The sequence below is a fragment of the Pituophis catenifer genome, unplaced genomic scaffold (genome assembly GCF_029215685.1).
Source record: "Pituophis catenifer annectens isolate HBS135680 unplaced genomic scaffold, rPitCat1.0.hap2 SCAF_7, whole genome shotgun sequence".
Classification (NCBI taxonomy): Eukaryota; Metazoa; Chordata; class Lepidosauria; order Squamata; family Colubridae; genus Pituophis; species Pituophis catenifer.
Window position 1 is genome coordinate 22,920,085 of NW_027256887.1, and position 26,329 is coordinate 22,946,413.

A 26,329-nucleotide genomic window follows, 5' to 3' on the forward strand; every position below is an offset into this window, starting at 1 on the left:
TCTGGAATACAAACCCTTCCTAGGATTATACATTGGGAATCTACACTATATTCCACCACAGTTCTTCAAACATCAGAGTTCAAAGCCATTAAGGTTCTTGAATGCCATTACTAAAACTTTGAAATTTGACTGGTATATTGTTGCCAAAATGTGTGGTAAAGTGTGCAGTACATTTTCTTTCCATTATATTTATTTGAAGGGAACTCTTTGTGTCAAAGAGGCAACAAAATTCTGCCACTCCTCCATGCTCCATTCCTCAGATATACATATATTGACTGCAAACTTCCCACAAGAAAACTCAATTGTAGGGCAATCCTGTGGATGATTGTTGTCAGTCATGTATGTATACAGTAGATTAATCATAGAGGATGTGCTTAAATTCTCATTAGAACACCTCACCTGAATTAAAATGTAGATTAACAGCTCCACCTTCTGACCTTTACTATATTTGTAGGATATTCATAGCAGAAGAAAGAAATGGAAAGCAGATTGTTGTACATCTACATGCCACCTATTATAATTCCTATAGCATATAATCGTATTCAGGGGCTAATTTTGGGGAGTGACCCCCATTGAACAACTAATGGGTGTCTTTGAACATTGCTGCCTTTGAACATTGTGTTCCCCATTGTTAATAAACTGATATGATGTTGATACTGAAAAACAGATAAAGCTGCATGATATTCACATATTTTTATTAAGAAGGAACTTCAGAGGCCAGTTTGTGAGCGAATTTTTTTTGTTGAGGATTCAAAATAATCTTTTATGTATCTATGCTATCCTTATAATGAATATCTCTGTGACAGATTAATTTTTCCTTTTAAATGATTTGTGTTTGTCACTATTAAATGTGCATACTAAAAGTAATGTCTGTATTAAAGTCTAAACATTAATGTATGAAGTATTTTCAGAAGGAAGACTTGATTTTGCTGATACTTAGTGCCATATGAAGTTCAGATATAATCAGTATCAGTAATCCAGTGGGTACAATGTGAATTTAGGCTTTTAAACAAAAATCCAATAGAAGCAGCTGTTGTATTTATAGTCTTGTGTATTACTATGAAATATTAAATAAATTGATCACAAGAGGGCAGCATGGTTTAAAGAAATTCTAGGAAAACTGTTGAACTGATATAAAGTTCAGCATGTAACATATACAATATTACCATAGTGATATTTTACTATTACTATTATTTTATAGTTATAAATTCCTTTTTTATTTTCAGCAACATATTAATATGCATTAATATTAATATGCAAAAAAATGAACTTTAGTTTTTAGAACTAAAAAAAATATCATTGACATACAAATATTTTGACTTACATTTTGAGAAGTAATAACATAACCAGAAATTGAAATTTTTGGTGTTACACATTCAAAATTTGCTTTGATTTATACTAGATTTCCCATCAGAAGTGTTGGACTGCCCAGAATCCCCAGACAGTAAAAACATTGATCCAAGACGGGGAGACAGGATATCAAAAATTCAAAATGGTGGCCACTGAATTGAAGTCTTGTCCTTTTTTACATGTGTCACACTTATAGCATACATGAAAAGAATATGGCTTCAATTGGCTAGTAGGAGCCACTGAATTTACTTGTTTAATCCTACTCAAAGAGTATTACCTCCAGCCAAGGTCAAATTGACCAAGTTTGGTTTATGCATTTATGATCACATAAACATGTATAGCTTTAGCCACACAGCATATATATATTTTTTATTATTATTTTTTTAAAATTTGATTTATATGCCGCCCTTCTCCGAAGACTCAGGGCGGCTTACAATGCAATAGCCTTCATACTTTTGTATATTTATACAAAGTCAGCTTATTGCCCCCACAAACTGGGTCCTCAATTTACCCACCTTAGAAAGGATGGAAGGCTGAGTCGACCTTAAGCCTGGTGAGAATTGAACTCGCAGTAATTGCAGGCAGCTGGATGTTAAATGCTGCCTTAGGAGGCATTAGCCTCCTATGCCACTCAGGCTCCTGGATTGAGATATAAGATTTCAAGCCTCAGTGCCTTATTGTGATGGAAAAAGCTGAGTATTAGCTGCCACCAAGGTTATGATATTTTCAGAAGCAATCGAGTACTGTATATGTTACAGGCACAAATACAATAGTTCCTGGATCAAGTCACTAAAATATTTATCTTAAGGTGACAAAATTAATGGACCAGAGGAATGCTGTGGATATAATTTACTTGGACTTCAGTAAGGCATTTGACAAAGTAGATCACAATCTACTACTTGATAAGATATAAAAATGTGGGTTAGACAACATCACCACCAGATGGATTCGTAACTGGCTGACCAACCACACTCAACATGTAGTCCTCAATAGAACTGCATGTACAGGGAGGGAAGTATGCAGTGGGGCTCTGTTTTAGACCCAGTACTCTTCAACATCTTCATCAATGATTTGGATGAGGGGATAGATGAGAAACTCATCAGATTTGTAGATGACACCAAGCAGACTGGAATAGCTAACACTCCAGAAGATAGGCTTAAGATACAGAAGGATCTTGACAGACTTGAACACTGGCTGCTATCTAACAAAATGAAATTCACTGGTGAAAATAGTAAGGTTCTATGTTTAGGCAAGAAAAATAAAATGCACAGGTTCAGCATAGATGATATTTTGCTCAACAGTAGTAACTGTGAGAGGGATCTTGGAGTCCTAGTGGACAACCATTTAAATATGAGCCAGCAGTGTGCTGCAGCTATCCAAAAAGCACAGTTCTAGGCTGCATTAAACAAAGAGATAGAATCAAGATCAGGGGTGAAATGTAAAAATGTTTGCTACCGGTTCTGTGGGTGTGGCTTGATAGGCATGGCTTGGTGGTCATGTGACCAGGAGGGCATGGCCAACTTGATGTCACTCACTGTTAGAGCCAGGAGCTGCAAATTTTGAAGCTCATTCTGCCCTTCTGAAGCCCCCAACGCTTTGAGTTTCCCTCCACCACCCAAGCGAACATCAGAGCCTTCTCTTGCAGAAGCGGAATCCAGGCACAGAAATGGAAAAACGAGGGGGGGAATGGGGAGGAGAAGGTATAATTAGCAGAATCCAGCACAGAAATGGAAAAATAAGGGGGGAATGGGGAGGAGAAGTGTAATTAGCAGAATCCAGGCACAGAAATGGAAAAACGAGGGGGGAATGGGGAGGAAAAGGTGTAATTAGCAGAATCCAGCACAGAAATGGAAAAACAAGGGGGGGAATGGGGAGGAGAAGGTGTAATTAGCAGAATCCAGCACAGAAATGGAAAAACGAGTGGGGGAATGGGGAGGAGATGGTAAGAAGACATTTCCTTAGATCGCTGACACTCCCAACAATGAGTTTGGCGGAGATGTAAGGAAATATCTTCCAGTTCTTCAAGATTGACTTTAAGGCAACAGCAAAAGTAGTGGAGGGGGGCAACAGGGGCATGTATGTCCCTCCCTCCGCTTTTGCTGTCGGCTTCTCAGCGCTCTTAAAGTCGATTTTGAAGAGTTGGAAGATGTTTCCTTAGATCGCTGACACTCTGAACAATGAGTTTGGCAGCATGGAAGGGTCACGGGAAGACAGGGAAGCATGGCAGGACTGCGGGCTGCCCGGTTCAGGGGTGTGGCCAGCCAGCAATTGCTACCGGTATGGCGAACTCAATCTCCGCTACCGGTCCTCCCGAACCGGTCCGAACCGGTAGCATTTCACCCCGATCAAGATCACTTGAAATGTTAATACCACTTTATAATGCCTTGGTAAGGCCACACGTGGAATACTGCATCCAGTTTTGGTTGCCACGATACAAAAAAGATGTTAAGACTCTAGAAAGAGTGCAGAGAAGAGCAACAAAGATGATTAGGGGACTGGAGACTAAAAATATAAAGAACAGTTGCTGGAATTGGATATGTCTAGTTTAATGAAAAGAAGGACTAGGGGTGACATGATAGCAGTGTTCTAATATCTCAAGGATTGCCACAAAGAAGAGGGAGTGAAGCTATTCTCCAAAGCACCTGAGGGCAGGACAAGAAGCAATGGGTGGAAACTAATCAAGGAGAGAAGCAACTTAGAACTAAGGAGAAATTTCCTGACAGAACAATTAATCAGTGGAACAACTTACTCCAGAAGTTGTGAATGCTCCAACATAGGAAGCTGTGGTTTTTTGGTTTGTTTTTGTTTTTGTTTCACTTATTTGAACAGTGAGGCATCTGGGTATCATTCATTTAAATACAAATAATAATAGTAATATTAGTAATATTTGTTATATTAACCATACATGTAATTGCATTATTATACATATTTGTATTAGAGTGTGTTCCTTCATTGTTTAGCTGTTCAGTGTTTTTGTGCGCCATTCTAATAACAATCACAATATTATTTAAACGTACATAGTGATACCATCCTTCAACATCTAATCTTTACATCTAGCTATTACTTTTAGTATATTATATAAAAATATGTATAAATAATATTCCCCCTTGATCTTGTTTCTGCCTGTATTCTAGTTCTCATTAAAGCCAATCTTATATTAAACAGCATTCCCTTTCTAACCAACATCTCTTGCCTGCTTTAGCATTTCAGTTCTTATTCGTCTTTTGACTTGCCTCCCAAACTCCTCCCTTAGGTCTTTGTCTCTGTCTACATCTTTCCTATTTAACCCAAATATCTCTTCCATCTCTATTATATTTTGCTGCCGCACCTCCAGAGCATCTGCCCAAGCCCCATCTTCTCTTCAAAAATATATTTCTTTTTATCCAATCCCATTTTTGTGTCTCTTAATATATATTGTCCCTTACTTGATTCATAAGTTTTTATTGTTTTCTCTTTCTTCTCTTCTTGTTTTATTTGTTGATTTATCTGTTCTGTCTTTTCCTCTGGTCTTTCTATTATCTCCTCTATTTCCTGTGTTTTATGATCTTTATTCATTGTCCCTTGTTGAACATTTTCTGATTTCCCCACAATGTCATGCATTAAGTCTTTTATCTCCCTGTGGTTCTTTATCAACATATCATAAGTACTTTGGAGCATCAACACCATTTCTTTTTGAAATCTACTCATCTCCCCCTGATGCAACATATTGTCTTATTTTGATAGGTCCAAATATTGCTCAATAGCCTGTCAATAGTCTGTCACCGCTCCAAAGTCTCAATTGTCTATGACCTCAGAAAGCCAGTTTAGCAACCATTTGCTCAGACCTAGCATTGCTCCTCAGGGGAATGCAATAGTTATAGTTCTATAGTTCCACAGTTAGTCAATTAGTTCCCTTTAAGTAATCCAGGAAGATTCCCAAATGTCTCCTTAAGTCTACTCTGTAAATTCAATCATAGATCCTGGCATTTAAAAGTTGCTTTCTTTAGATGTCTTCCATAATCTCACAGTTAAACCTCCAATAACCAAGAAGTAGACAGATATAGAACAGTAGATAGCACAGCAGTCCTCCAGGTGTTATTTATTTCTACTTTTTTTCCCTTTGTTTTATCAGTACTTCCCAAGGTTGTAGGAGTTTAATATATATTCCATTCACCAGTAGATGGTGCCTTCAGCTTAAATTTCAATGTTGCACAAAATCTGACATATTTATTTCAGTTTTTTTGCAAATAGCCAATATTCAGACAAATAATTCCAGCATTTTAAAATGTCTTACCAAAATATTGACAGTAAAGTTTAAAAATCCAATCGTTCTATATTTTAAAGCTTTTGCGCTATCCCTTTAGTTCTTTTTTTTTCAGGTATATAATTTTTCTCTCTGTAATTATTCGCCGCTTTGACAAACATTTCAAAGAGTCTCTTTTCCATGGTTTATTTTCTTTCGGGTTAGGTTCTAGGTAAAAAAAAAAGAATCACCTGACCCAGTTCCAATCACTGAGCATCTACACCACTTCAGCACATTTTTTGTTTCTTTGGCTGCCCCAGCTTCACAGCAGCCATAATGGCTGCCTCTCCTCTTCATTGTTGGATGGAAGGGAATCCCTGGGTCCAGCTGGAGAGCCGCCAATCTCCGCAACCTGCAGGGTACCCCTCCTTTCTTCGTAACCCCTACAGGATGACTTTAGCCCCTTGGGAGGTCCTCCAACAAGGAGGATTCGGCATGAGTTCATGGAGCCTCGCTCCTCGCATCCAATCTTGCCGCAACGTCAAACTGGAAGTCCCAGGAAGTTTTTAAGAAGAGATTGGACAACCATTTGTCTGAAGTGGTATAGGGTTTCCTGACTAAGCAGTGGGTTGGACTAGAAGACCTCCTAGGTCCCTTCCAACTCATGTTCTGTTCTGTTCTATTTATAGGTTAAGGTAACCCTTGAGTTATGACCACTTCTTCAGTAACCATTCAAAGTTATGATGGCATTGAATGAGATGTACTAAAGTTCCAGGCAAGTAGAGTAAAGCGAATCCTGGCCCTGGTTATTATGGCTCTGCTCTTTCATTTTCCTGAAGTACTTCAGGCAGAGTGGATGCCCTGCAGACAGGAAGAGTGGTGGATTCTGGGAGTCCTACGCAGGCCAGCAGCATGTTCTAGGTCTTGCAGGAATGGAAGCCATGTTCCTGGATTTCCAGTGTTTTTACCTTTCAATGGCCTTTCTCTGTTCTGTTCCACAGAGCCAGTAGCTCAAATCCAGTGACAATGGCAGCTTTAATCATCACTGTGCAGCCAGCATTGTGATTTGGTATCCAAAAAAAGGAAGCCCTTTCACATGATTTTTTTTTTTTCTTTAGCTTTGACCCAGATACTTTTGTATTAATCTATGAAAAGATTTCAGTATTAAGTTGCTTGGCCTAATGAAGTTGCTCTCACAAAACATTTGTGACTATTTCCATTTGAGACCCTACTCTATAAGTGTAGCGATTTGTTTGATATTTGATATTTTGAAATATTCAGATATGTTTTACATGTTACATGCTCTATAAAGCAATTATTACAGGATGTTTCAGATTAATTTCATTTTAAAATGTAATGATGCTATTAATCCTAAACAATCAGGTACATAGCTCTGAAGGCATTGAGCGTTAAATTATTACTATCAATAATATAGCAAAGCAGTGTTTTAAAGTTGAGAAGCAAAAGGTGTGTTAAGCAACCTACCCAATTCAAATACACAATAGACCTAATGAAGCACAAGATAGAAAAGGACAGAAAAGAAAAGCCAGTGTAAAGAGGTTGGCAAGCAACCAGAATGTTTAGTTGACAAAACAGATTATCAGGGCTTTGCTGTTGGCAATATGCATTCAGTGGAAGCACTTGTCTCAAAATCCTCATACTATTTGGGAAGGGTGGTTGACTTGAATTGGATTAGAATGTTTCTCTATAGTGCTAAAAGTAGTGATAAGATAGCAGCATTCTTCTATGATTACCATTGTCAAGGTTGACTCAGCCTTCCATCCTTCTGAGGTAGGTAAATTGAGGACCCGGATTGTGGGGGCAATAAGCTGACTTTGTAGAAACACCGCTTATGTGGGGGCCAAAAGCCCTAATAAGCAGGTATATGCAAAAGAATGAAGGCTATTGCTATAAGTGCATTGTAATCCACCCTGAGTCTTCGGAGGAGGGCGGCATATAAATTGAACTAATAAATAAATAAATAAACAAATTGTGGAGATTTAAATACAATTTTACTTCTTTGAGTAGGGAACACAATGTTTCCTAGCAGGTATTTCACCATTCTGATTATGTGTGGTTGGTCCACATGAAATTTAGAGCTATGTTGAGAATTAAATTTCAAAGTTAGAGACAAGGACCTACTTTTAAATGTCTTACTTTAAGTTGTATTGTTTGCAGTAGCTGTATGGAAGATATGAAACCAGGTATTGACGGACAGTGCTGTTAATCTTAGAGGAGATGAACTGATATGAATTATATGAATAATAATGAATTTTATATTAATGTTGCTAAATTTTATACTTTACATAAATTTTGCTAAAACCTATGGTTGTAAATAAATGCATTCCTATTACCTAAGTAGATATGTCTTTTGTGATTTTCTGCTTAAGAAATTTGCTTTTGTTCTTCAAGTACAAAACAATTGTACCTACAATGCAGATTTTGTCTTGCATTGCACTCACCCCTTAAATAGCTTAAAAACAAGTTCAAGCATTCTTACATGTTCATGCAATAATTCATGCTTTCTAGGAACAGGACATCAAACTTGAAAAGGAAATCTAAATTCATATCGCCTTCTAACTTCCCTGAGCCCTCATAGTTAATTTTCCAGAGTCAGAAAACTTAATCTGAAAGAGCTTCAAAAAGGACAAGACAAGGGGAAATCAGAAAACCCTGGCTAATATAAATATATTTGTTCTTGTTCATCGTAATAGTAGGGTGGCGGCGGTGTTTTTCACCAGGACAGAAAACTAGGAAGTGTAGTCAAGGCTGTACTTCCTCACTTCTTCAAACAATCCTATCTTGATTGTCAGAATTTAATTCCTGGTTCACATATCATAAGAGAATACATCTTCCCAGCAGGTGGCAGAACCTGACCAATCATGTCTGGGCTTTGAAGCAAAGCAGGGAAACCATCTGTTAGGCACCATCAGGGAACACCAGGACTGTAAGCTTGATTGAGAAATTGAAAAACTCCCCAAAAGAAAATAATAGTGAACTTCCTTATAGTCACTAAGAGTTGAGTCCAACTCAAAGGGTTTGTTACTAAATCTTAGTTGGCTGGTTTCACACATAAGCTATAAATAATTGCAACACACTAAGCCCCAAAGTAATCATTCAATGTGGTTATAGTCTAGAACAGGGGTGTCAAACTCGCGTCATGATGGCGGTGTCACATGATGTATTGGGACTTTTCCCCCCTTCACTAAACCGGGTGTGGGTGTGGCCAGCACGTGATGCAACCGGCGCACGGGCCAGGAGTTTGACAGCCCTGGTCTAGAACATGTGAATCAGACCAGTGTGTCCATCAGTTTGAAGTATTTTTTTTCCAGATTTTAATCCGTAGAAATGGAGCGATAACACATTGACTATCCTGCCAAATGGTGGAGTGTTCCATGGTTTGCTTATTAGTACTTCAATTTATTTAATATGATCACCTGTAGACTGAGGTAGACATGCTTTGATGCCAGTAGGTTTCATTAAACATTTTTTGTAAAGCTGAGGGCTATGGTATGTGGAGCAATAATGCAAAGAAGACTATGTTACGCTCATAGGGAACGCGAAGATTTTCTCTTTTTCTTGTTTTTAGAAAGATAACTTTGGAGAAATTGTTTTTAGGATTTAGACTTGTTTTTGTTTGTTGCTTGAAATGGTATAAAACTTATACCATGATTTTTGACAATTATGGTCAGCCATTGGGAACCTTGTTTTTAAGAAAAATATGGGATATATTACCTAAGAAATTACCGTATTTTTCAAACTATAACACACCTTTTTCCCCCAAAAAAGAGGACGAAAATCTGGGTGTGTCTTATACTCTGAATGTAGCCCCGCCCAGCCTCTGAAACGGAGGTTTCAGATGCTGAAAAAAGCCTCCGAAATGAAGCTTCAGAAAAAAAGCCTCCGAAACGGAGCTTCAAAAAAAAAAAAAAGCCCCTGAAATGGAGCTTCAGAAAAAAAAACCCTGAAACGGAGCTTCAGAAAAAAAGCCTCTGAAAAAAAGCTTCAGAAAAAAAGCCTCCAAAACAGAGCTTCAGAAAAAAGCCTCCGAAATGGAGGTTTCAGAGGCTGAAAAAAAAGCAAGGCACAGACTCACAACCAATGAACCTGTTGCTAAAATTCACCTCTGGGAACAGCTGACGGGGGGTATTCCAGGAGGCGATTCACCTGCTAATCAGCTTTTTTCTTATTTTCCTCCCCAAAAACTAAGGTGCGTCTTATACTCCGGTGCATCTTATAGTCCAAAAATACACTAATATTGAAAGACATTAGGTGTAAATGTCATTATGAATAATACATAGAATTACCTAGTCTTGAGTTAAGTTTTATTACTTTGTATTTAATTTTATGTCTGTGAAGCTGACGTGTCATTTCTCGATTGAGGTGTGGGTAATGAATTTGTGAAGCTCTTTATTAACCTGACAGTATAGTATGTCTATTAAGCAGGTAATAAGTTTTGACTTGAAATTTTATTGTTTCATTGATTAGATTCAAACCTCTGACAATGTTTTAAAATATTTTGTAAAATTAATTTTCTTTGTAAAAAAACTGATCATGAGTTATTACAAAAATAATTACAAGATACTCTAATACCTGAATAAATATCTGTGCATAAATTAAGGAGAAGTAATAGATTGTTTCTCGTAAGTACAATCACAAAACAGTTTGAAATATGCTTTGGAGGGACAATGAATTCCAGAATCTAATCCATCCTGAGTTTTGAAATCTGGCATGGTAAGGTTGGAAGTTTGGACATCAAAAGTAAAGTAAAGCACACTTTTTTGTCAGTTTAGTTATGAGAATAGTTAGGACCTTTTCAGAGAAGTTAAGGTTATATTTTGCAGTATACTGTGTGGTACTTATTGCCACACATTTACTTTTTAAAAGAAGGTTCTTAGTCTAAATTTTGTAAATTCTACATGCTCCCAGAAAAGCTAGCTTTATTGAAATTCAGGATTGGGACTGATTTTGGAAGTAAATAAACTCCTGGGTCATGCTAGTGGAGACTATACCAAGGGAATGAAAATGAAGTGTGTGGCCCTATTAGTATTATTGTGTCTGTTAAAGCTTTCAGTAGGATCAACATTGTTTTCTGGATTACTTCTGTGAGTTTCAATTAATTTATTTTATTAATTTATTTTTATTTATTTTATTTTATTTATATACCGCCCTTCTCCCGAAGGACTCAGGGCGGTGAACAGCCATAATAAAAAAAATGTACAAAAATAGAATTTAAAAGCAGATTAAAATAATTAAATCATAGGCCGAATTTAAAACTCTCATTTTAAAACCAATTTTTAAAACCCCATTAAAACCAAATTAAAATCATTTATCCCATCAGAGTGGCTTGCTGGAATAACAGGGTCTTCACTGCATGACAGAAGGTGCGGAGGTCGGGAATCCTTCATATGTCCGGGGGTAATTCATTCCAGAGGGCAGGGGCCCCCACAGAGAAGGCTCTCCCCCTGGGGGTCGCCAGTCTACATTGTTTGGCTGATGGCACCCTGAGGAGGCCCTCTCTGTGTGAGCGTACCGGTCGGTGGGAGGCAATCGGTGGCAGAATGCGGTCTTGTAGATAACCAAGTCCTAAGCCATGGAGCACTTTAAAGGTGGTAACCAACACCTTGAAGTGAATTCGGAAGACCACCGGGAGCCAGCGCAGCTCGCGCAAGAGTGGTGTTACATGGGAGCGACGGGTCGCCCCCATTATTACTTGTGCGGCCGCATTCTGGACCAGTTGGAGCCTCCGGGTGCTCCTCAAGGGGAGCCCCATGTAGAGAGCGTTACAATAGTCCAGACGGGAAGTGATGAGGGCATGAGTGACAGTGCGCAAGGCGTCCCAATCCAGAAAGGGGCGCAACTGGGAAATCAGGCGAACCTGATAAAAAGCCCCCCTGGCCATGGCCGTCATATGATCATCCAAAGACAGCCGTGAGGACGCCCAAGTTGCGAGCCCTCTCTGAGGAGGGTAAGATCTCATCCCCAATAGTCAGCAACGGTGTGAGCTGGCTATATCAGGACGCTGGAAACCACAGCCACTCAGTCTTGGAGGGGTTGAGTCTGAGCCTGTTCCTCCCCATCCAGATCCGCACGGCCTCCAGGCAACGGGACATCACGTCAAGGGCATCATTGGGGTGGCCTGGGGTTGAAATGTACAACTGCGTGTCATCGGCATACAGTTGACACTTCACCCCAAAGCCACGGATGATCTCGCCCAGCGGCTTCACATAAATGTTAAACAGGAGGGGCGAGAGAACCAATCCCTGCGGCACCCCACAAGTGAGGAACCTCGAGGTCGACCTCTGCCCTCCCATCAACACAGACTGCGTATGGTCAGAGAGGAAGGAGGAGAACCACCATAAAACGGTGCCCCCCACTACCAACCCCTCTAGCCGACGCAGCATGATACCATGATTGATGGTATCAAAAGCCGCTGAGAGGTCTAGGAGGACCAGAACAGAGGAGCAACCCCTGTCCCGAGCCCTCCAGAGATCATCAAACAATGCGATCAATGCCATTTAATATTACACATTAAAATGTGCAATATTAAAGGAGCCCATCCTTTAATGGAGCCCAGAAAATCAGATTCAAAATGTGATAGCAATAGTAATAGCACTTAGTGCTTTGCAGCCCTCTCTAAGCAGTTTACAGAATCAGCATATTGCCCCCAACAATTTGGGTCCTCATTTTACCCATCTTGGAATGATGGAAGACTGAGTCAATCTTGAGCCTGGTGAGATTTGAATTGTGATGCTTTGGGACTTGCGTCAGAGTTTTGGGGTACCGCTTATTTCCATTCTGTTTTCTATTCTGTTCACATCTCAATGAAACTATTGCAAGTAATCCTCATTCAGTGATGCTATTAAGGATCAGAAATTCTTGTCATTAAACGTTGTGGCTGTAAGTTAAAAAACAAACAAACATGTGACTGCACACCACTTAGTGATAGCAGTTCTGGCAGTAGTCATTAAATGAAGACCACACTGATCATTAAGCAAGAACTTCATGTGACTTCATGCCAACTTCCCCATTTATTTGACTTATTGGAAGCTGGTGAGAAAGTTGAAAATCACAATCAGGTGACTGTGGGCCAGTGCAAAAGTCATAGTACGAGTTTTGGTCATAACTACCTCTCGTTTAGCACCCTTATAAGTTTGAGCAGACGCTGAATGAATTGTTGTTAAGTAAGAAGCACCTTTAGAGAAAATCATTGGAGGTGTGTATTGGAGCATTGCTTACATGCAAGCAATAAGCAATCCTACTGCTGTTTTCACCAAGTTGTTGAAGGGAAATTGTAGGATATCTAAATAAGTGATTGAGAAAATATAGAAAGAATGTAGAACAAGTGAAATTTAACCAGTTGTAATAGCATTACTGTAGATAGGTAAATGTGTTTATCCAGACTAAGATATTTGTCTAAATGTCGAAGTTAGATGCACATTATTTAAAAGCATAATTTTATAAATCAGGCATGCTTCTAGGTTCAACAATGTCAGTGGAAGCACATATGGTGAATAATCAAGAATCTATTAACTAAGTCTAAGTGGTAGATGACCTAAAATCAAGAAAAAAGGGCTAATATCCATTTTGTGTGTGAGAATGATATTCATCATGGATTGTTGTAATGTCCCCTATGGTTGAATTTATTGTTTATGTAAAATAAAACTATACATGACCTTATGAAGCAAATCACCATGCTTATGTTACACAAATAATATGCCACTTACGCTAATTACCAATGGTTTTTTAAGACCAATATTACACCATGTTATGTAGTTGCCAAAGGGCTTTTAACATATTCTTTTATTCCTTTAATATTTTAGATAATTGAAATGCAAGATACTTAAAGGATGAAACATTGAATACTCAAAGCTTAGACGAGACTAAAGACCTTCTTACTACCCACTATAGTAATATATTGCTGCTTCAATCTGTTTTACTTTTCCTGACTTTTTAATGGATGGCATTTACTACATAAATATTTTGATATTATCCATTTTTATTGATATTATAGAATAACAGAGTTGGAAGGGATCTTGGAGGACTTTTAGTCCAAAGCCCTGCTCAAGCAGGAAATCCTATGCCATTTTGAACAAATGGCTGTTCAGTCTCTTAAAAACCCTAGTGATGAAGCACCCGTAACTTCTGAAGGCAAGCAGTTCCACTGGTTAATTGTTCTCATTGTCAAGAAAATTCTCCTTAGTTTTAGATTGGATCTCTCCTTGATAAGTTTCCATCCTTTACTTCTTGTCCTGCCCAGGTGCTTTGGAGAATAGGTTGATTCCCCCCCTCTTTGTGACAGCCTCTCAAATATTGCAAAACTACTGTCATGTCACCCCTAGTCTTCTTTGTTAGACTCACTAAACATACCCAATTTCTGCAACCTTTCATCATATGTTTTAGGCTCCAGTCCCCTAATCATGTTTGTTGGTCCTCTCTGCACCCTTTGTAGAACCTCAACCTCTTTTTTGTACTGTGGTGACCAAAACTGGATATAGTATTTCAGGTGTGGTCTTACCAAAGCAATATAAAGTGATACTAACACTTCATGTGAAACCACAGTTATTAGTTTTTAAATAATTTACTTTATGGAGAGATTGAAAGATAATATTCATAATAATAGAATGGGGGGGTTGCTGTTGTATTTTTTTAAAGAACATCCATGCTCATACATAATCACTGATTCTTTCTTTTGAGGTGACAAATGTATAGACAAACATAGTGTCTTGAAAGCAGAAAAAGGCATATTTGCTTCTTTAAAAAAAGACCCGAATGCCTAGTTTCACCGAGGTTTCTTCTGAAATGAATTGAACTGTATCAGAAGGCAGGACAAGAAGGTAATGAGGGTCTTTGAAGTCCCAAAGGTGTTTTTTTTTTTCAAGAGACAACTGGACTTTTTCTCTTCTTTGAAGACATTTCACTTCTCATGCAAGAAGCTTCATAGAAAGTCCAAAACACCTTTGGAACAACCATGACCTGGATGATTGAGAATCTCCATAGACATGGGTCTTCAAAGCTAGTTAAAGAGAACAATAACCTAGAACTAAGGAGATGAAAAGATAGTAGTAGCATGTGCTCTGCAAGGAATGATGATATGTTGGTGAAAGAAAAAAAGTTTTCTGTACAAGATTGTGTTCTGCTTACTTTCTTTTTTGAAACTGAGAGTTGTGTATGTCAGGAGCAACTTAAAAAGTAACTAATAGGAATGGTTAATTAAACTTGGTAAAACAATTAAGATACCAGGTCAAAAATGAAAAATAAGTGAAGAGTATTAAAGAAATACACTGAGATGGCTTGGTCATATAAAGAGAATCGATTCATAAAACATATATAAAAGAAAAATGGATCAAGAGGAAGGAGAAGACTGAGAAACCCGTGTTATGAAATCATAAGAACAAAAGGCTATGTGTGAATTGGTATATGGAATTAAGAACAATTTGCAAGGATGGGAATAAATAAGGGATGCAGTATTAAAGTATTCTAGATTTGATGAGATTTTCTTTTTTTCTCTCATTGCCTGCCCTTAATTTATTTTGCTGGCTATTTTTCTCTCTTTGTGCTTGCATAACATTGCTTATCTAGGAAGGGAATAAGCTTTAGATAGGTACTATGTATGCAACTGTACGTCTAATCATACATTTAAATACGTTTTCAGTATGTAGTGTGTTTAATTTGTTTGCTTTTAAAGGAGTCAATTATATTGGTTTTTCTCCCCCTCCCCCATTTTTAAAACTTTTCAGTGGACCTCATACAAGCTACGTTTGTTTGCAATCTTGCAGTCTTACACCACTGACTGGAAAAAAGGCATGGAACGCACTGGATGTATATCCAGGTTAACATACATTATTTGGCATTTGTATAGTAGAAAATGTATTATGTAGATTTTGCTTTTAAAGATCCTATGCCAGGCATATATAAAGAGCCACTAGGGAGCCATCAGACTTGGGGAGGTGTTTTTCCCATTTGGGGGGATTTAGGAAAAGAACTATGGCCAAAATAGAAGCTTTTAGTCTTGTAAAAGTTCAAGGAACCAATTAAGGGCCTTAAAATCTCTGAGCCAGAGAATTGAGTCCATGTTTTTGTTGAATGTGCAAAAGAGCACACCTTAAGTACAAAACTGAAATATTCCTTACAACAGTTGCACACTCCTGCAATTTATAAATGTAATGCCCCAGGTAAACAGCTGGCAAGCTCAAAATGAATTCTAATGTCCCTCCTCCATTATATACACTGTGCCTTGTGTGAAATTCAAAGAGGCCGGACAAAGTTATAAGTAATTTAAATTTATTTTTTAAAATATCAAAATACCTCAAAAGTGGGAAAGTATTTGATTTTTGTCATTTATCTAAAGATATTATATCATTAGAAAAATTCAGCTGTTAGGCTACTATTATCCTAAGCACCTATATACAGTATTGGAATGTGTATTTATTATTATTTCTATAAAAAACTCAATGCACAAATGTACATACTTATATTCCTATTTTCCCCTCATTGACCCTATGAGTTGAGTTGGGCTGAGAGAGTGTGATGAGTCCAAAATCACCCAGCCAACTTTCATACCTAAGGCGGTACTAAAACAGTCTTCTGGTATCTAGGCTGGTGCCTGGCTTATTTTTCAGTACCTACTTTATTTATGCTTTGCTTAGATAGAAAGAGCACTCTTTTTTTCTAGGAACCATTTCCATTTTTTTCTTGACTGTACACCGCCTTGAGTCCTACGGGAGAAAGGCGGTATAGAAATATAATAAATAAATAAATAAATAAATTTCTAGCCTGAACGATTGTTTAGCCTTGCTCTCAAACTAGATTATGTGTCTATCTCAGACTATAAAGCCCAGCCTCACAATGTAATCTACCTTGCAGGATCCAATCTGAGTCAGTCACTGGGACCAGAGGTTTTTAGTCTTCTAAGCTTTCAAACTTGTGTAGGGGCCCAAGGGAACTTCTCTCTCACCAGAATGACACAGAATGAAATTTCCAGAGGATCAGCTCCAGCACGAGTCCGAAAGTTAGGAAAAATAAAAACCTCTGGTCCCCATGACTGACCCAGATTGGATCCTGCAACATTATCCTGGGACACGTATATTTGCCTTCATTCATGATAACCTATCTATTTTTTTTAAATATTTGTTTCAATTGTCTTTATTAAAGTGATGAAAGATTCTTGTGCTATCAGTAAATAACAGTATCAATGTCCTAATGCCCCCCTCTCTCTGGATACAGTACGTCCATATGTATATTGGGAGACAGAAGGAAAGTGTAAAAATCTTTAGGGGCTTCCTACCAATTTTCCTATTCATATATTGAGTGTTCTGTTCACTGAAGTGAATAGATATAGTTTCCATTGTTGTTTAGCTTTCTTTGCATTCAGAATATTTGTCTTCCCCAGACATCATTGTAACAGCTGTTTGGGCTATGTGGGTTTTCTTTTCTTTCTTTAGCTCCTCACACCATCCCATTTCTTGTGAAGATGTGTTTGGTGTTCTTTTTCAAGAGAATGTTTTCAGCTAGGCTTCTGATGACCTAGCCATATTGTAGTCTTGAATCTGTTGTGTCTCTCCTCCTCAACTGAGGACAAAAAAGAAGAGAAAAGAAAAAAAGCTTAATCTTATGGGGTTACATAAAAGAAGGAATGCAGAACAAGGAAGAATTTCCTTTATGCTAGGCAGAACAGAATGCACTGTGATGGCTGAAAGTGCCTGTGGGCATTTGGTCCCTATTGGTTCTCACACTGAATGCAGTGATGCCCGCAGATAGACTCTATTGTTGTCAGTTAAATGGGATCATGAGTGTCTGAAAGGTGTTTGAGAATGAACTGAAAATCATTTTCACAAGTGGATGATTACTTCTGCCACATGTTAACTGAACTCTATCAGAATGGCCCAGATTTTGAGACTGCTTTAATTGCTCTTTCAACCTTGACTTAGACTTCTTTTTAAGAAAGCCTTTTGTAGAACAGAACTGTAATATGTATTGATTTTTTTCCTTTCTACCTTTTCTTCAACTGTGATAAATAAAAGCTTATAAAAAGTAAAGAATTCATTTTCAAGATGCAGATGGATTTTTTCTTTAAACAAAGAATAGACCCTACTTATGGAGTATTAATAAATATTAACATTATTCTCCCACATACAACATCGGTGAATTGTTTTAGGAGCCAGTAAATAATGATGCCATATAGTCACTTATTTAATAATTAGCCTTTTCTCTTTCCCATCATAAACATCAAAGACAAACTGGGAAACCTCATAGGATAGTCTTAAGTGCCTTGTCTCACATATATATCATTCATTTAAATAAAGTATTCAAACAGATCTTTTTTTTTAAAGGCACAATTGAAAATGTTCTATCAGAACATTTCATACATTCTCTGTTCTTATGGAACTAAATTAAAGATTTATTGCATCTTACATAACTTTAGAACTAAAAAGAAGCCTTTTTCTACCTGATATTTTTTTTTTCTCAACTACAGAGAAACTGGCCATGAGGATGTTTTTTTTTTTTTTTTAAAGGAAGCACATTGATTTTGTGGTTAAAGTGCAGCCTACAAATTCTGTGAATTCCAGGTCTCCCTTAGGTATGAATGCTAGCTGAATGGCTTTGGGCCAGTCACCCTTTCTCAGCCCAACCCAACTAAAGGGGCTGTTGTTCAGGGGGAAATAGAGGCAGGAAGATTAGCTACTGTATGTTTGCCACCTTGAGTTATATATAAAAAAGGTGGGATAAAAATCTAATGATAACAATAATGTTTAAAATTCTCTAGCAAGCAGCAAAAATAACAGTTGAGCACATATTCTGCTGCTTTCCTTGTTCAGCCATTGAGCTAAGCCACTAAAGCAGCAGCAGTAATTACTCTAACTTCAACACAGCACAGGAACAATATGATTACCAGAAAGAAATGCACTTTTTTGCTATATGACACTTCTGAACACTGTACACATGCACAGTGAATACTTTTTGAATTTGGAAAGTTCAATAACCAAGCAACATAGTTTTTTACATTTGGCAAACTGGAAGTTCCAAACCATTGCACTGCCTTTTGTCATGTATTTTTGCATTTAGTTCCCTGTTTCATAAAGAAAGCAAACCACGTCCAGAATGCCCATGGACAATATTACAATCAAATAAGAACTTCCCTATGGCAAACAGTGTTTTTGTAGAATCTGATTTGTTGAGTCCTCACACTTGCGACTTCCCTCGGCTAGACTATTTTGCTGACGGGCGATCATTGGCGCAGTCACTAGCAACAAGAAGTAACGGGAATTGCCGGCCCCAGGATTGGTTGCGCCATCTGACAGCTCGCTATTTAAGCGACTGTCAGAGGGGTTTCGTTGTTCTCTGTTCTGCCTCCCTCGTGCTTGTTATATGTTCCGGTTCAGTTGTGTTACATTAAAAACAGATGTTATTAGCCGCCTGCCTCATGTGTGTTCCCTCTTAATACACAACAACTGGCGACGAGGATGGGATGTGCCTGAGGCGTAAATTGGCTAATAATACTATCGACCAAACGAGGCGCCGGAAAATTGGGTGAGAGTGATTCACGGATTCGCTCCGTCTCTTCCTTACGATGGCGTTCCCTCTCCCGACATTCACACCATTCGAGCCGGCTTCTGAGACCTGGGACGATTACCTGGAGCAGTTTGAGTGCTTCCTCCAGGCCAACGACCTAGCTGACTTGTCTAGTGCTAGGAAGAGAGGGTATTTCCTGAGCTCTTGCGGAGAAGAAATTTTTGGAACAGCCAGGGCTCTGGCTGCCCCGCAACTGGTTTTCTCTGTGCCTTGGGAGACGCTGCTGGCGAAATTAAAGAACCACTATTCTCCCACTCCATCTAAGATAGCCCGGCGCCACGCATTTCATCAGAGGGCTGGAGAGTCTGTGAATGAGTACATGGCTTCTCTGCGGACGGCCACCCTCCACTGCGAATTCCGCGAGCTTGATGACATGCTCCTGGACCAGCTGGTCTGTGGCGTGTGGGATCTTAAACTGCAGCGGAGATTGTTAGCCTGTTCAGACCTAACCCTTCCCATAGCCATGGATGAGGCCAGGGCTTCCAAGATGTCGGCCCAATCGTCGGCGGAAATTCAACGTTCGCAGCCTAGCGGGGTTCCTCCACCTCTGCCCCCCCAATCCATTCACTATGAGGGTTCAGACGCAGAAGCCCAGAGGAATGGCCCCTGTCAAACCGTTCCAGGGCAGCTGTCGGGGTTGCGGCGGACAGCATAGTCGTGCAGAGTGCAGATTCAAGTCCGCCGTCTGCCATCGTTGTGGGAAGCGGGGTCACTTGTCCAGGATCTGCCGAGTGTCCCTCCCGCTTCCAGAGGATCTGGGGGAGCCAGCACCCAAGCGGTGGAAGGCAAAGCGGGTTGACCGCCACGCGAATGCTGTCGACCTGTTCCGGGACACTGAGATCGATGCTGTGAACGTCAGCCAAGCGTCCGCGCCATACTTGGGATCCAAGATCTACATTAAAGTCCTCTTAGAGTCCATTCCCTGCCAGATGGAGGTCAACACGGGCTCCTCCCGGTCTCTGATCGCCTGGTCTACCCTCAAGGCGTTGGTTCCATTCCTTCTCCAAATGCCGCCTGCAGCCGTGCCCAGTTAAACTAAAAGATTACCAGGGTCGACCTATCCCCACTCTAGGCTGTGGCTCTTTCTCTGATGTTTATGGTTCTTTTGCAGGTCAACTACCGCTCATCGTCGTAAGGGACAGTCTTCCCAGCTTGTTGGGGTTAGACTGGTTCGCTGCCCTGCATTTGGGGGTGTCTGGCATCCACGTGACCGGTTCGGACGTCTCGGCTGAGGTGACCCGCGAGTTCACTGAAGTGTTTGATGGCCAGTTGGGTAAATACACAGGGCTGCCCATCTTCTTCAACTTAGACCCCCAGGTGGCCCCAATCTGGCTAAAGCCTCGAAGGGTGCCACTGCCACTGTGGGCCAGGGTTGATCAAGAGTTGGACAAGTTAATAGCACAAGGGGTCTTGCAGCCAGTAGAACACTCAAAATGGGAGACCCCAATAGTCATTCCCCTAAAGACAGATGGTTCAATTAGGATCTGTGCAGAATATAAGGTGACCCTCAATAGGGCTCTCCAGACTAACCATTACCATGTTCCAGTAGTGCAGCATTTGTTGCACTCGTTGGGCCAGGGAAGGGTCTTCACAAAGCTGGATCTCACGCAAGCGTATTAGCAGCTTCCCGTTGACGAGGCCACAGCCCTGGCCCAGACAATAGTCACTCACCGGGGGGTGTTTAAATGCCCACACTTACAGTTTGGAGTTAGTGTGGCCCCAGGTATTTTTCAAAGCCTCATGGAGCGCCTGCTCCATGGGCTACAGGGTGTTGTGCCCTACTTTGATGACATCCTGATCGCGGCTGCGGGTCAGGTGGACCTCAGCGCCAAGCTGAGAGCTGTTCTATCCCGTTTTAAACAGGTTGGGCTTAAACTTAAACCGGAGAAATGCCGTATTGGGGTATCGCAGGTAGAATTTTTAGGGTTCCTGATTGATGCAGCCGGTATCCAGCCAGTGCCTGCCAAAGTGGCGGCCATTAAGAATGCCCCTATACCAACGTCGAGGGCCGAACTGCAGGCCTTCCTCAGTCTCCTTAATTTTTATGCAGTTTTTCTGCCTCATAAGGCATCGCTGGCAGAGCCTCTCAATAGGCTCCTGGATAAGAAAATGCATTGGGTTTGGGATCGCAAGGCGGCCACCTCCTTTCGGGCAGTTAAGGACGTGTTCACTTTGGATGCCGTCCTTGTGCAATATGATGACAGCTTGCCCCTATCATTGACTTGTGACACCTCCCCCATGGGGTGGGGGCTGTCTTGAGTCATCTGTTACCAAATGGGGTGGAGGCCCCAATCGCTTATTACTCCCGCACGCTATCCGCAGCGGAGAGAAATTACAGTCAAATCGATCGGGAGGCTTTGGCGGCTGTAGCAGGAATCAAAAGATTCCATGATTACGTTTATGGCTGGTTTTTTTTCTTGTTACCGACCACAAGCCCTTGTTGGGCTTGCTGGCGGCAGACCACCAAACACCTCCCGTCCTGTCCCCACACATGTCACGTTGGCTGGAATTTTTGGCTACCAACTACAGTACAAGCCGGGGAAGGCTATCGGGCATGCGGATGCCCTCAGTCGCTGCCCCCTTCCTTTGCCAATTCAGGATCCTTCCCCCACGGCTTCAGTCCTTATGATTGATGACCTGTCTCCTTTAGTGACTGCCATGGATGTGCGTTCCCATTTGGCAACCAACCCTGTGCTGTACCAGGTTCTGGATTGGGTTCACAAGGGCTGGCCGCAAATGCACATAGGTGCCGAATTTTTGCCCTACTTCCGCAGACAACACGAGTTGTCTGTACAGGCAGGCTGCCTCCTTTGGGGCCATTGGGTTGTGATTCCCCCCTACCTGAGGAAAGGTGTTTTGACGTGCCTCCACAAGGCACACCCTGGCGTCGTGCGCATGAAGGGCTTAGGCCGTGGTTATGTCTGGTGGCCTGCCCTCGATAGGGGCATATAGGAATGGGTAGCTAGGTGTCACATGTGCCAGCTGTCTAGGCCGGCTCCGCCCTCGGCCCCTATTCAAGAGTGGGAGACGCCCAGAGCCCCCTGGGCGAGGGTGCACCTCGATCTCGCGGGGCCTTTCCTCGGCCGCACCTTCCTAATTACAGTTTATGCTTATTCGAAGTGAGTAGAGATGGCACTCATGTCAAACACCACTACAGAGTCTGTGTTGAGGGTTTTGGAGGGTTTGTTCGCGACCCATGGTCTGCTGGACACCGTAGTTACCGATAACGGCCCGCAGTTCACGTCAGCACCCTTTCAGCTATTCCTTGCCAAACTGGGCATTCGCCATGCCCGCACGGCTCCCTCCCATCCGGCTGCTAATGGGCAGGCGGAGAGGGCCGTGAGGTCGGCAAGAGAGGCCTTATGCCAGTTGGGGGGCTCCGATTGGCACCATAGAGTATATCAATATCTGTTGGCTCAACATACTACGCCCACAGCCACCACTAAGCACAGCCCCGCCGAGTTCCTTATGGGCCGGTGACTCCGTATCACCCTGGATCGCCTGCACCCTAGTTACACCCAAGCTGGGCGCCCGGGGGAACAGTTGCGCACATGGACTTTCGCTGTCGGTGACCTGGTCTTCGCTTTAAACTTCAACCAGGACAAGAGGTGGCTCGCGGGGCAGATAATACAACTAATGGGCCCCTACTCTTATAGGGTCCAACTCAATGATGGGTGATCTGTCCCCGTCCACACACACACACAAACACAGCCAGCCGAGGGTTAAGGAAGCACTTGGCACACACCCAGGTCTTTATCTCCAACTTGGCAGCGATATACACACCGTCTGCCAAGTGCTTTTATTTCCACAGAAACAGAAAGATAATATACTCAGCGTACAAGAGTCCGACTGAAATAATATTCCTCTCAGCAGTTTCGGATGATGCTCTAGTGACTATCCAAGGTTTATTTTTGTTCGTCACAGGGATCACTGGCCACCACCCTCTATTATATAGTCTCTGGGGTGTGGTCCAGTGACTCAGTTCTAATCCCTAGCACGCCTCCTGAGCTGCTGCAATCGTTTATCACGCCTTCAGTGGCGTGCATCCAGGAATGACGTCTCCTCTTCACTCTCATCCAAGACACCTGTCTCCCGGCTAATCTCCTCTCCCTCGGCCGGCTCCTGAGACAGTGCCAGAGGGGAGGGGCCTGGAGAGGGAGGCCTGGCTGACTCCTCTTCCTCATGCTCGGAGCTTTCTTCCTCCGATGAGATAGGCTCAGAGGGCGGGGCCACAACAATGGGAGAGTGTGGAGACGTCACATTAATCAACTAATGTGATGCGTGGCCGATACAACCGACCCGCGACCGGTCCCAGAAGCACTGCATTATCCACCGCCTGCTGCACAAGGAACACAATCAAGCCAGCTAGACTCCAACTGCCCGTACCCCATCGATTCGCCAATTGCATTACCTGTGGTCCCCGAGGGGGTCGCTGAACCAGACGTCCCAGCTCCGGAGGGCCTGGGTACTCCGTTGACTCCAGAGACCGAAGTTCCGGCTCCGCCTCCAGGAACAGCCAAGCCTGAACTGAGACGATCTGGGCGGTGCCGACGCTGTCTGGCGTACTTGGCTGATTATGCATGCGCAGTGCGGGTGGAAAGGAGTGTTGAGTCCTCACACTTGCGACTTCCCTCGGCTAGACTATATTGCTGATGGGTGATGATTGGCGCAGCTGCTAGCAACAAGAAGTAACAGGAATTGCTGGCCCCCGGATTGGTTGCGCCATCTGGCAGCTCACTATTTAAGCGACTGTCAGAGGAGTTTCGTTGTTCTCTGTTCTGCTTCACTCGTGTTTGTTATATGCTCCGGTTCAGTTGTGTTACTTTACAAACTGTAACTATGTGGTGCTGAAAGTCAGAAAATGGGAAACCTGAGACTTTCTCCCCGTAAACAAATCCTGTGATTTCATTGGATCTGGGAGTAGGCAAGAAATTAATATACCAACTACACTCAAATTTAAATTTCCAGTCAGAGGTTTGACTTTTGTAAAATTATACCTAAAATATTCTTCTATTTTTCTTGCTTAGATAGTCCAATTCTGGTATGCACATTACAGGAACACAGAGGTACATTCCTTACCTCCTTTCCTATAGTAGCAAGTCCTGGTAGCATCTTTGGCCTAAATTGCAAACATTTACCCAATTCACCTCCCCTCCTCCATTCTATGGGCTCTTATACTATCCAGTATAAAGTTAAAGATGGCCAATCTTCAACCCCAAAGTGTTTGTGGCTGCCATTTTCATATGTGTGTTTTGTATTTGGCAACATTTATCATTTGTAGGAATCTCAGTTCTATTCTGAAACTGTGTGAAAACATATTCTTTTGTTCTTCTTTTGTAGGAATTTTGTACTACCTGCACACTAGACAACATTTTTAAAAGTATTTCTATCTAACCAAGAGATCAGTGATATTGAGAGCATAAATCATTGCCTTCACTGTCAAAGAACTGTCAAAGAACTGTATATAACTGTCATGGCCCCCTTGGGTTTGAATCAGTTAGTATAGCAGTTATACATTCAGCAATCAAAGATGTAATTATAAATACAAGTTTAAGTTCAACGGAATAAATTCCCTTCCAGCAGACAAAGTTCACTAAACCAAGCAAGATCTAGAAAGAACAAGAGATTTGCAGGGCATAATTTAAAATGGAGTATAAAGAATACAGGATTGGGTTTCTATAGAAAAATGTTTTGCACTCAAGTAGGACCTTACAGGAAGCTCTCAGCTGGCAGTGATCATAGCATTCTCCTAAGTAGTCTTACATATATGGGATGCTTCTCCAGGTACTCAAACATCCATCTGTTCATTGATTTCTGACCCTTGTCAGAAAACTGGCAACTTTTCCATTGGGTGGTTGGATGAGCTTCCAATTCAAGATTTACTCACAAGGACTGATCACAATGGCTTCTGCTACCTTCTCATGTCTGTTGGTGAAGCCAAAATTTTCTTAGTATCATTCCATGTTTAAGTCAATTTCATCTTTCTTCACTTGTAAGGATAACTTTTCAATTAGGGGCATAATACTGCCTTAGAGAAATGGTGGGTCACCTTATAATGATCAAGGGAAGCATTAACATTTTTGACAAGGCTGAAAGCTATAAACAAGATAAGAGTCACTCTTAATAGTGAGATGGGTGTCCAGATCATAATACAGATCGCTGGGATTTGGGAAAGTACAGTTTATAAAGATAGTCTCCTCTCTCCCACTCTCCCTCTCTCTCTCATTGGTATGCCTGTATTAGAAGTTGCATTTAAGCTTTCTTAAATTACCTACTTCAGGTAATTTAAATACTAAAATTTAATCTAAAAGTCCCAAGTTCCTAGAGGTTGTAAGTCACCGACTCCTATTTTAGGTATATGTTTTGTCAGAATGTAGTATATCTATAGACAGGGAAAACTTTATTACTTCTTTTAAGATAAGCATTGTAGAAGTATCTAGAATAGATTGTTGTATTAAGAGACACTAATACAGATAATCAATTATGTACTCCGCGAATTAATGGCTTAGCACAATATAGTAACTCAATCACTATTTAATCAACAAATTCTTGGCAATGGAGCTCTAAGCAGAGTGATTGAGTATGTATGCAAATAAAATAAATATATTTCATACAATGATTCAGAGTTTGCTGAAAAAGGTAGTGTATTTGAGGGGAAAACATGCTTTAGAAATGTGTAATATTAAGTTCCAAAGCAGAGAAAAATTATTTGGATCCAGTGCAGGTACCCTCATATTATCTGTTGGTGCTTTCTGGGCTCATCCAGTAGAAGCAAGTTAAGGAGGAAGCAAGTGTTGATGTATGGATATATCCTCTTGCCATCTTCATAACAATTGTTTAACTCAGTTACATATTTTTTGAGATCCTGCAAATATGCTGCAATCAAAAATCTGCTCTAATGTTTGCTCTCAGATGTTATTATATATCAGCCATAAAACCTTAGTAAGCTATCTTTAGTTCTTGGCTTTTTCAACCTGTGATCATCTAGACGTATTGAAATTGCTTTTCCTAGAAGTCTTTGGAGTTGTAGCCCCAACAATTCTACATGGCCCCAGATCAGTGGTGAAATGTAAAATTTGTTTCTACCGGTTCTGTGGGCGTGGCTGGGGGGGGGGGTGGCCAACTTTTTTTTTTAACTTTTAAAAAGCTCTTCGGCTGAAGAGGTTATAAAAAAAATGCCTTTAA

At 40.9% G+C, this 26,329-nt stretch overlaps 1 protein-coding gene across 5 annotated transcripts in view; it reads left to right on the forward strand.

Moving 5' to 3' along the window:
- Positions 1–26,329, forward strand: part of CADPS2 (calcium dependent secretion activator 2) — a 369,911-nt gene that overhangs the window by 190,602 nt on the left and 152,980 nt on the right. The gene's annotated exons all lie outside the window — the stretch shown is intronic.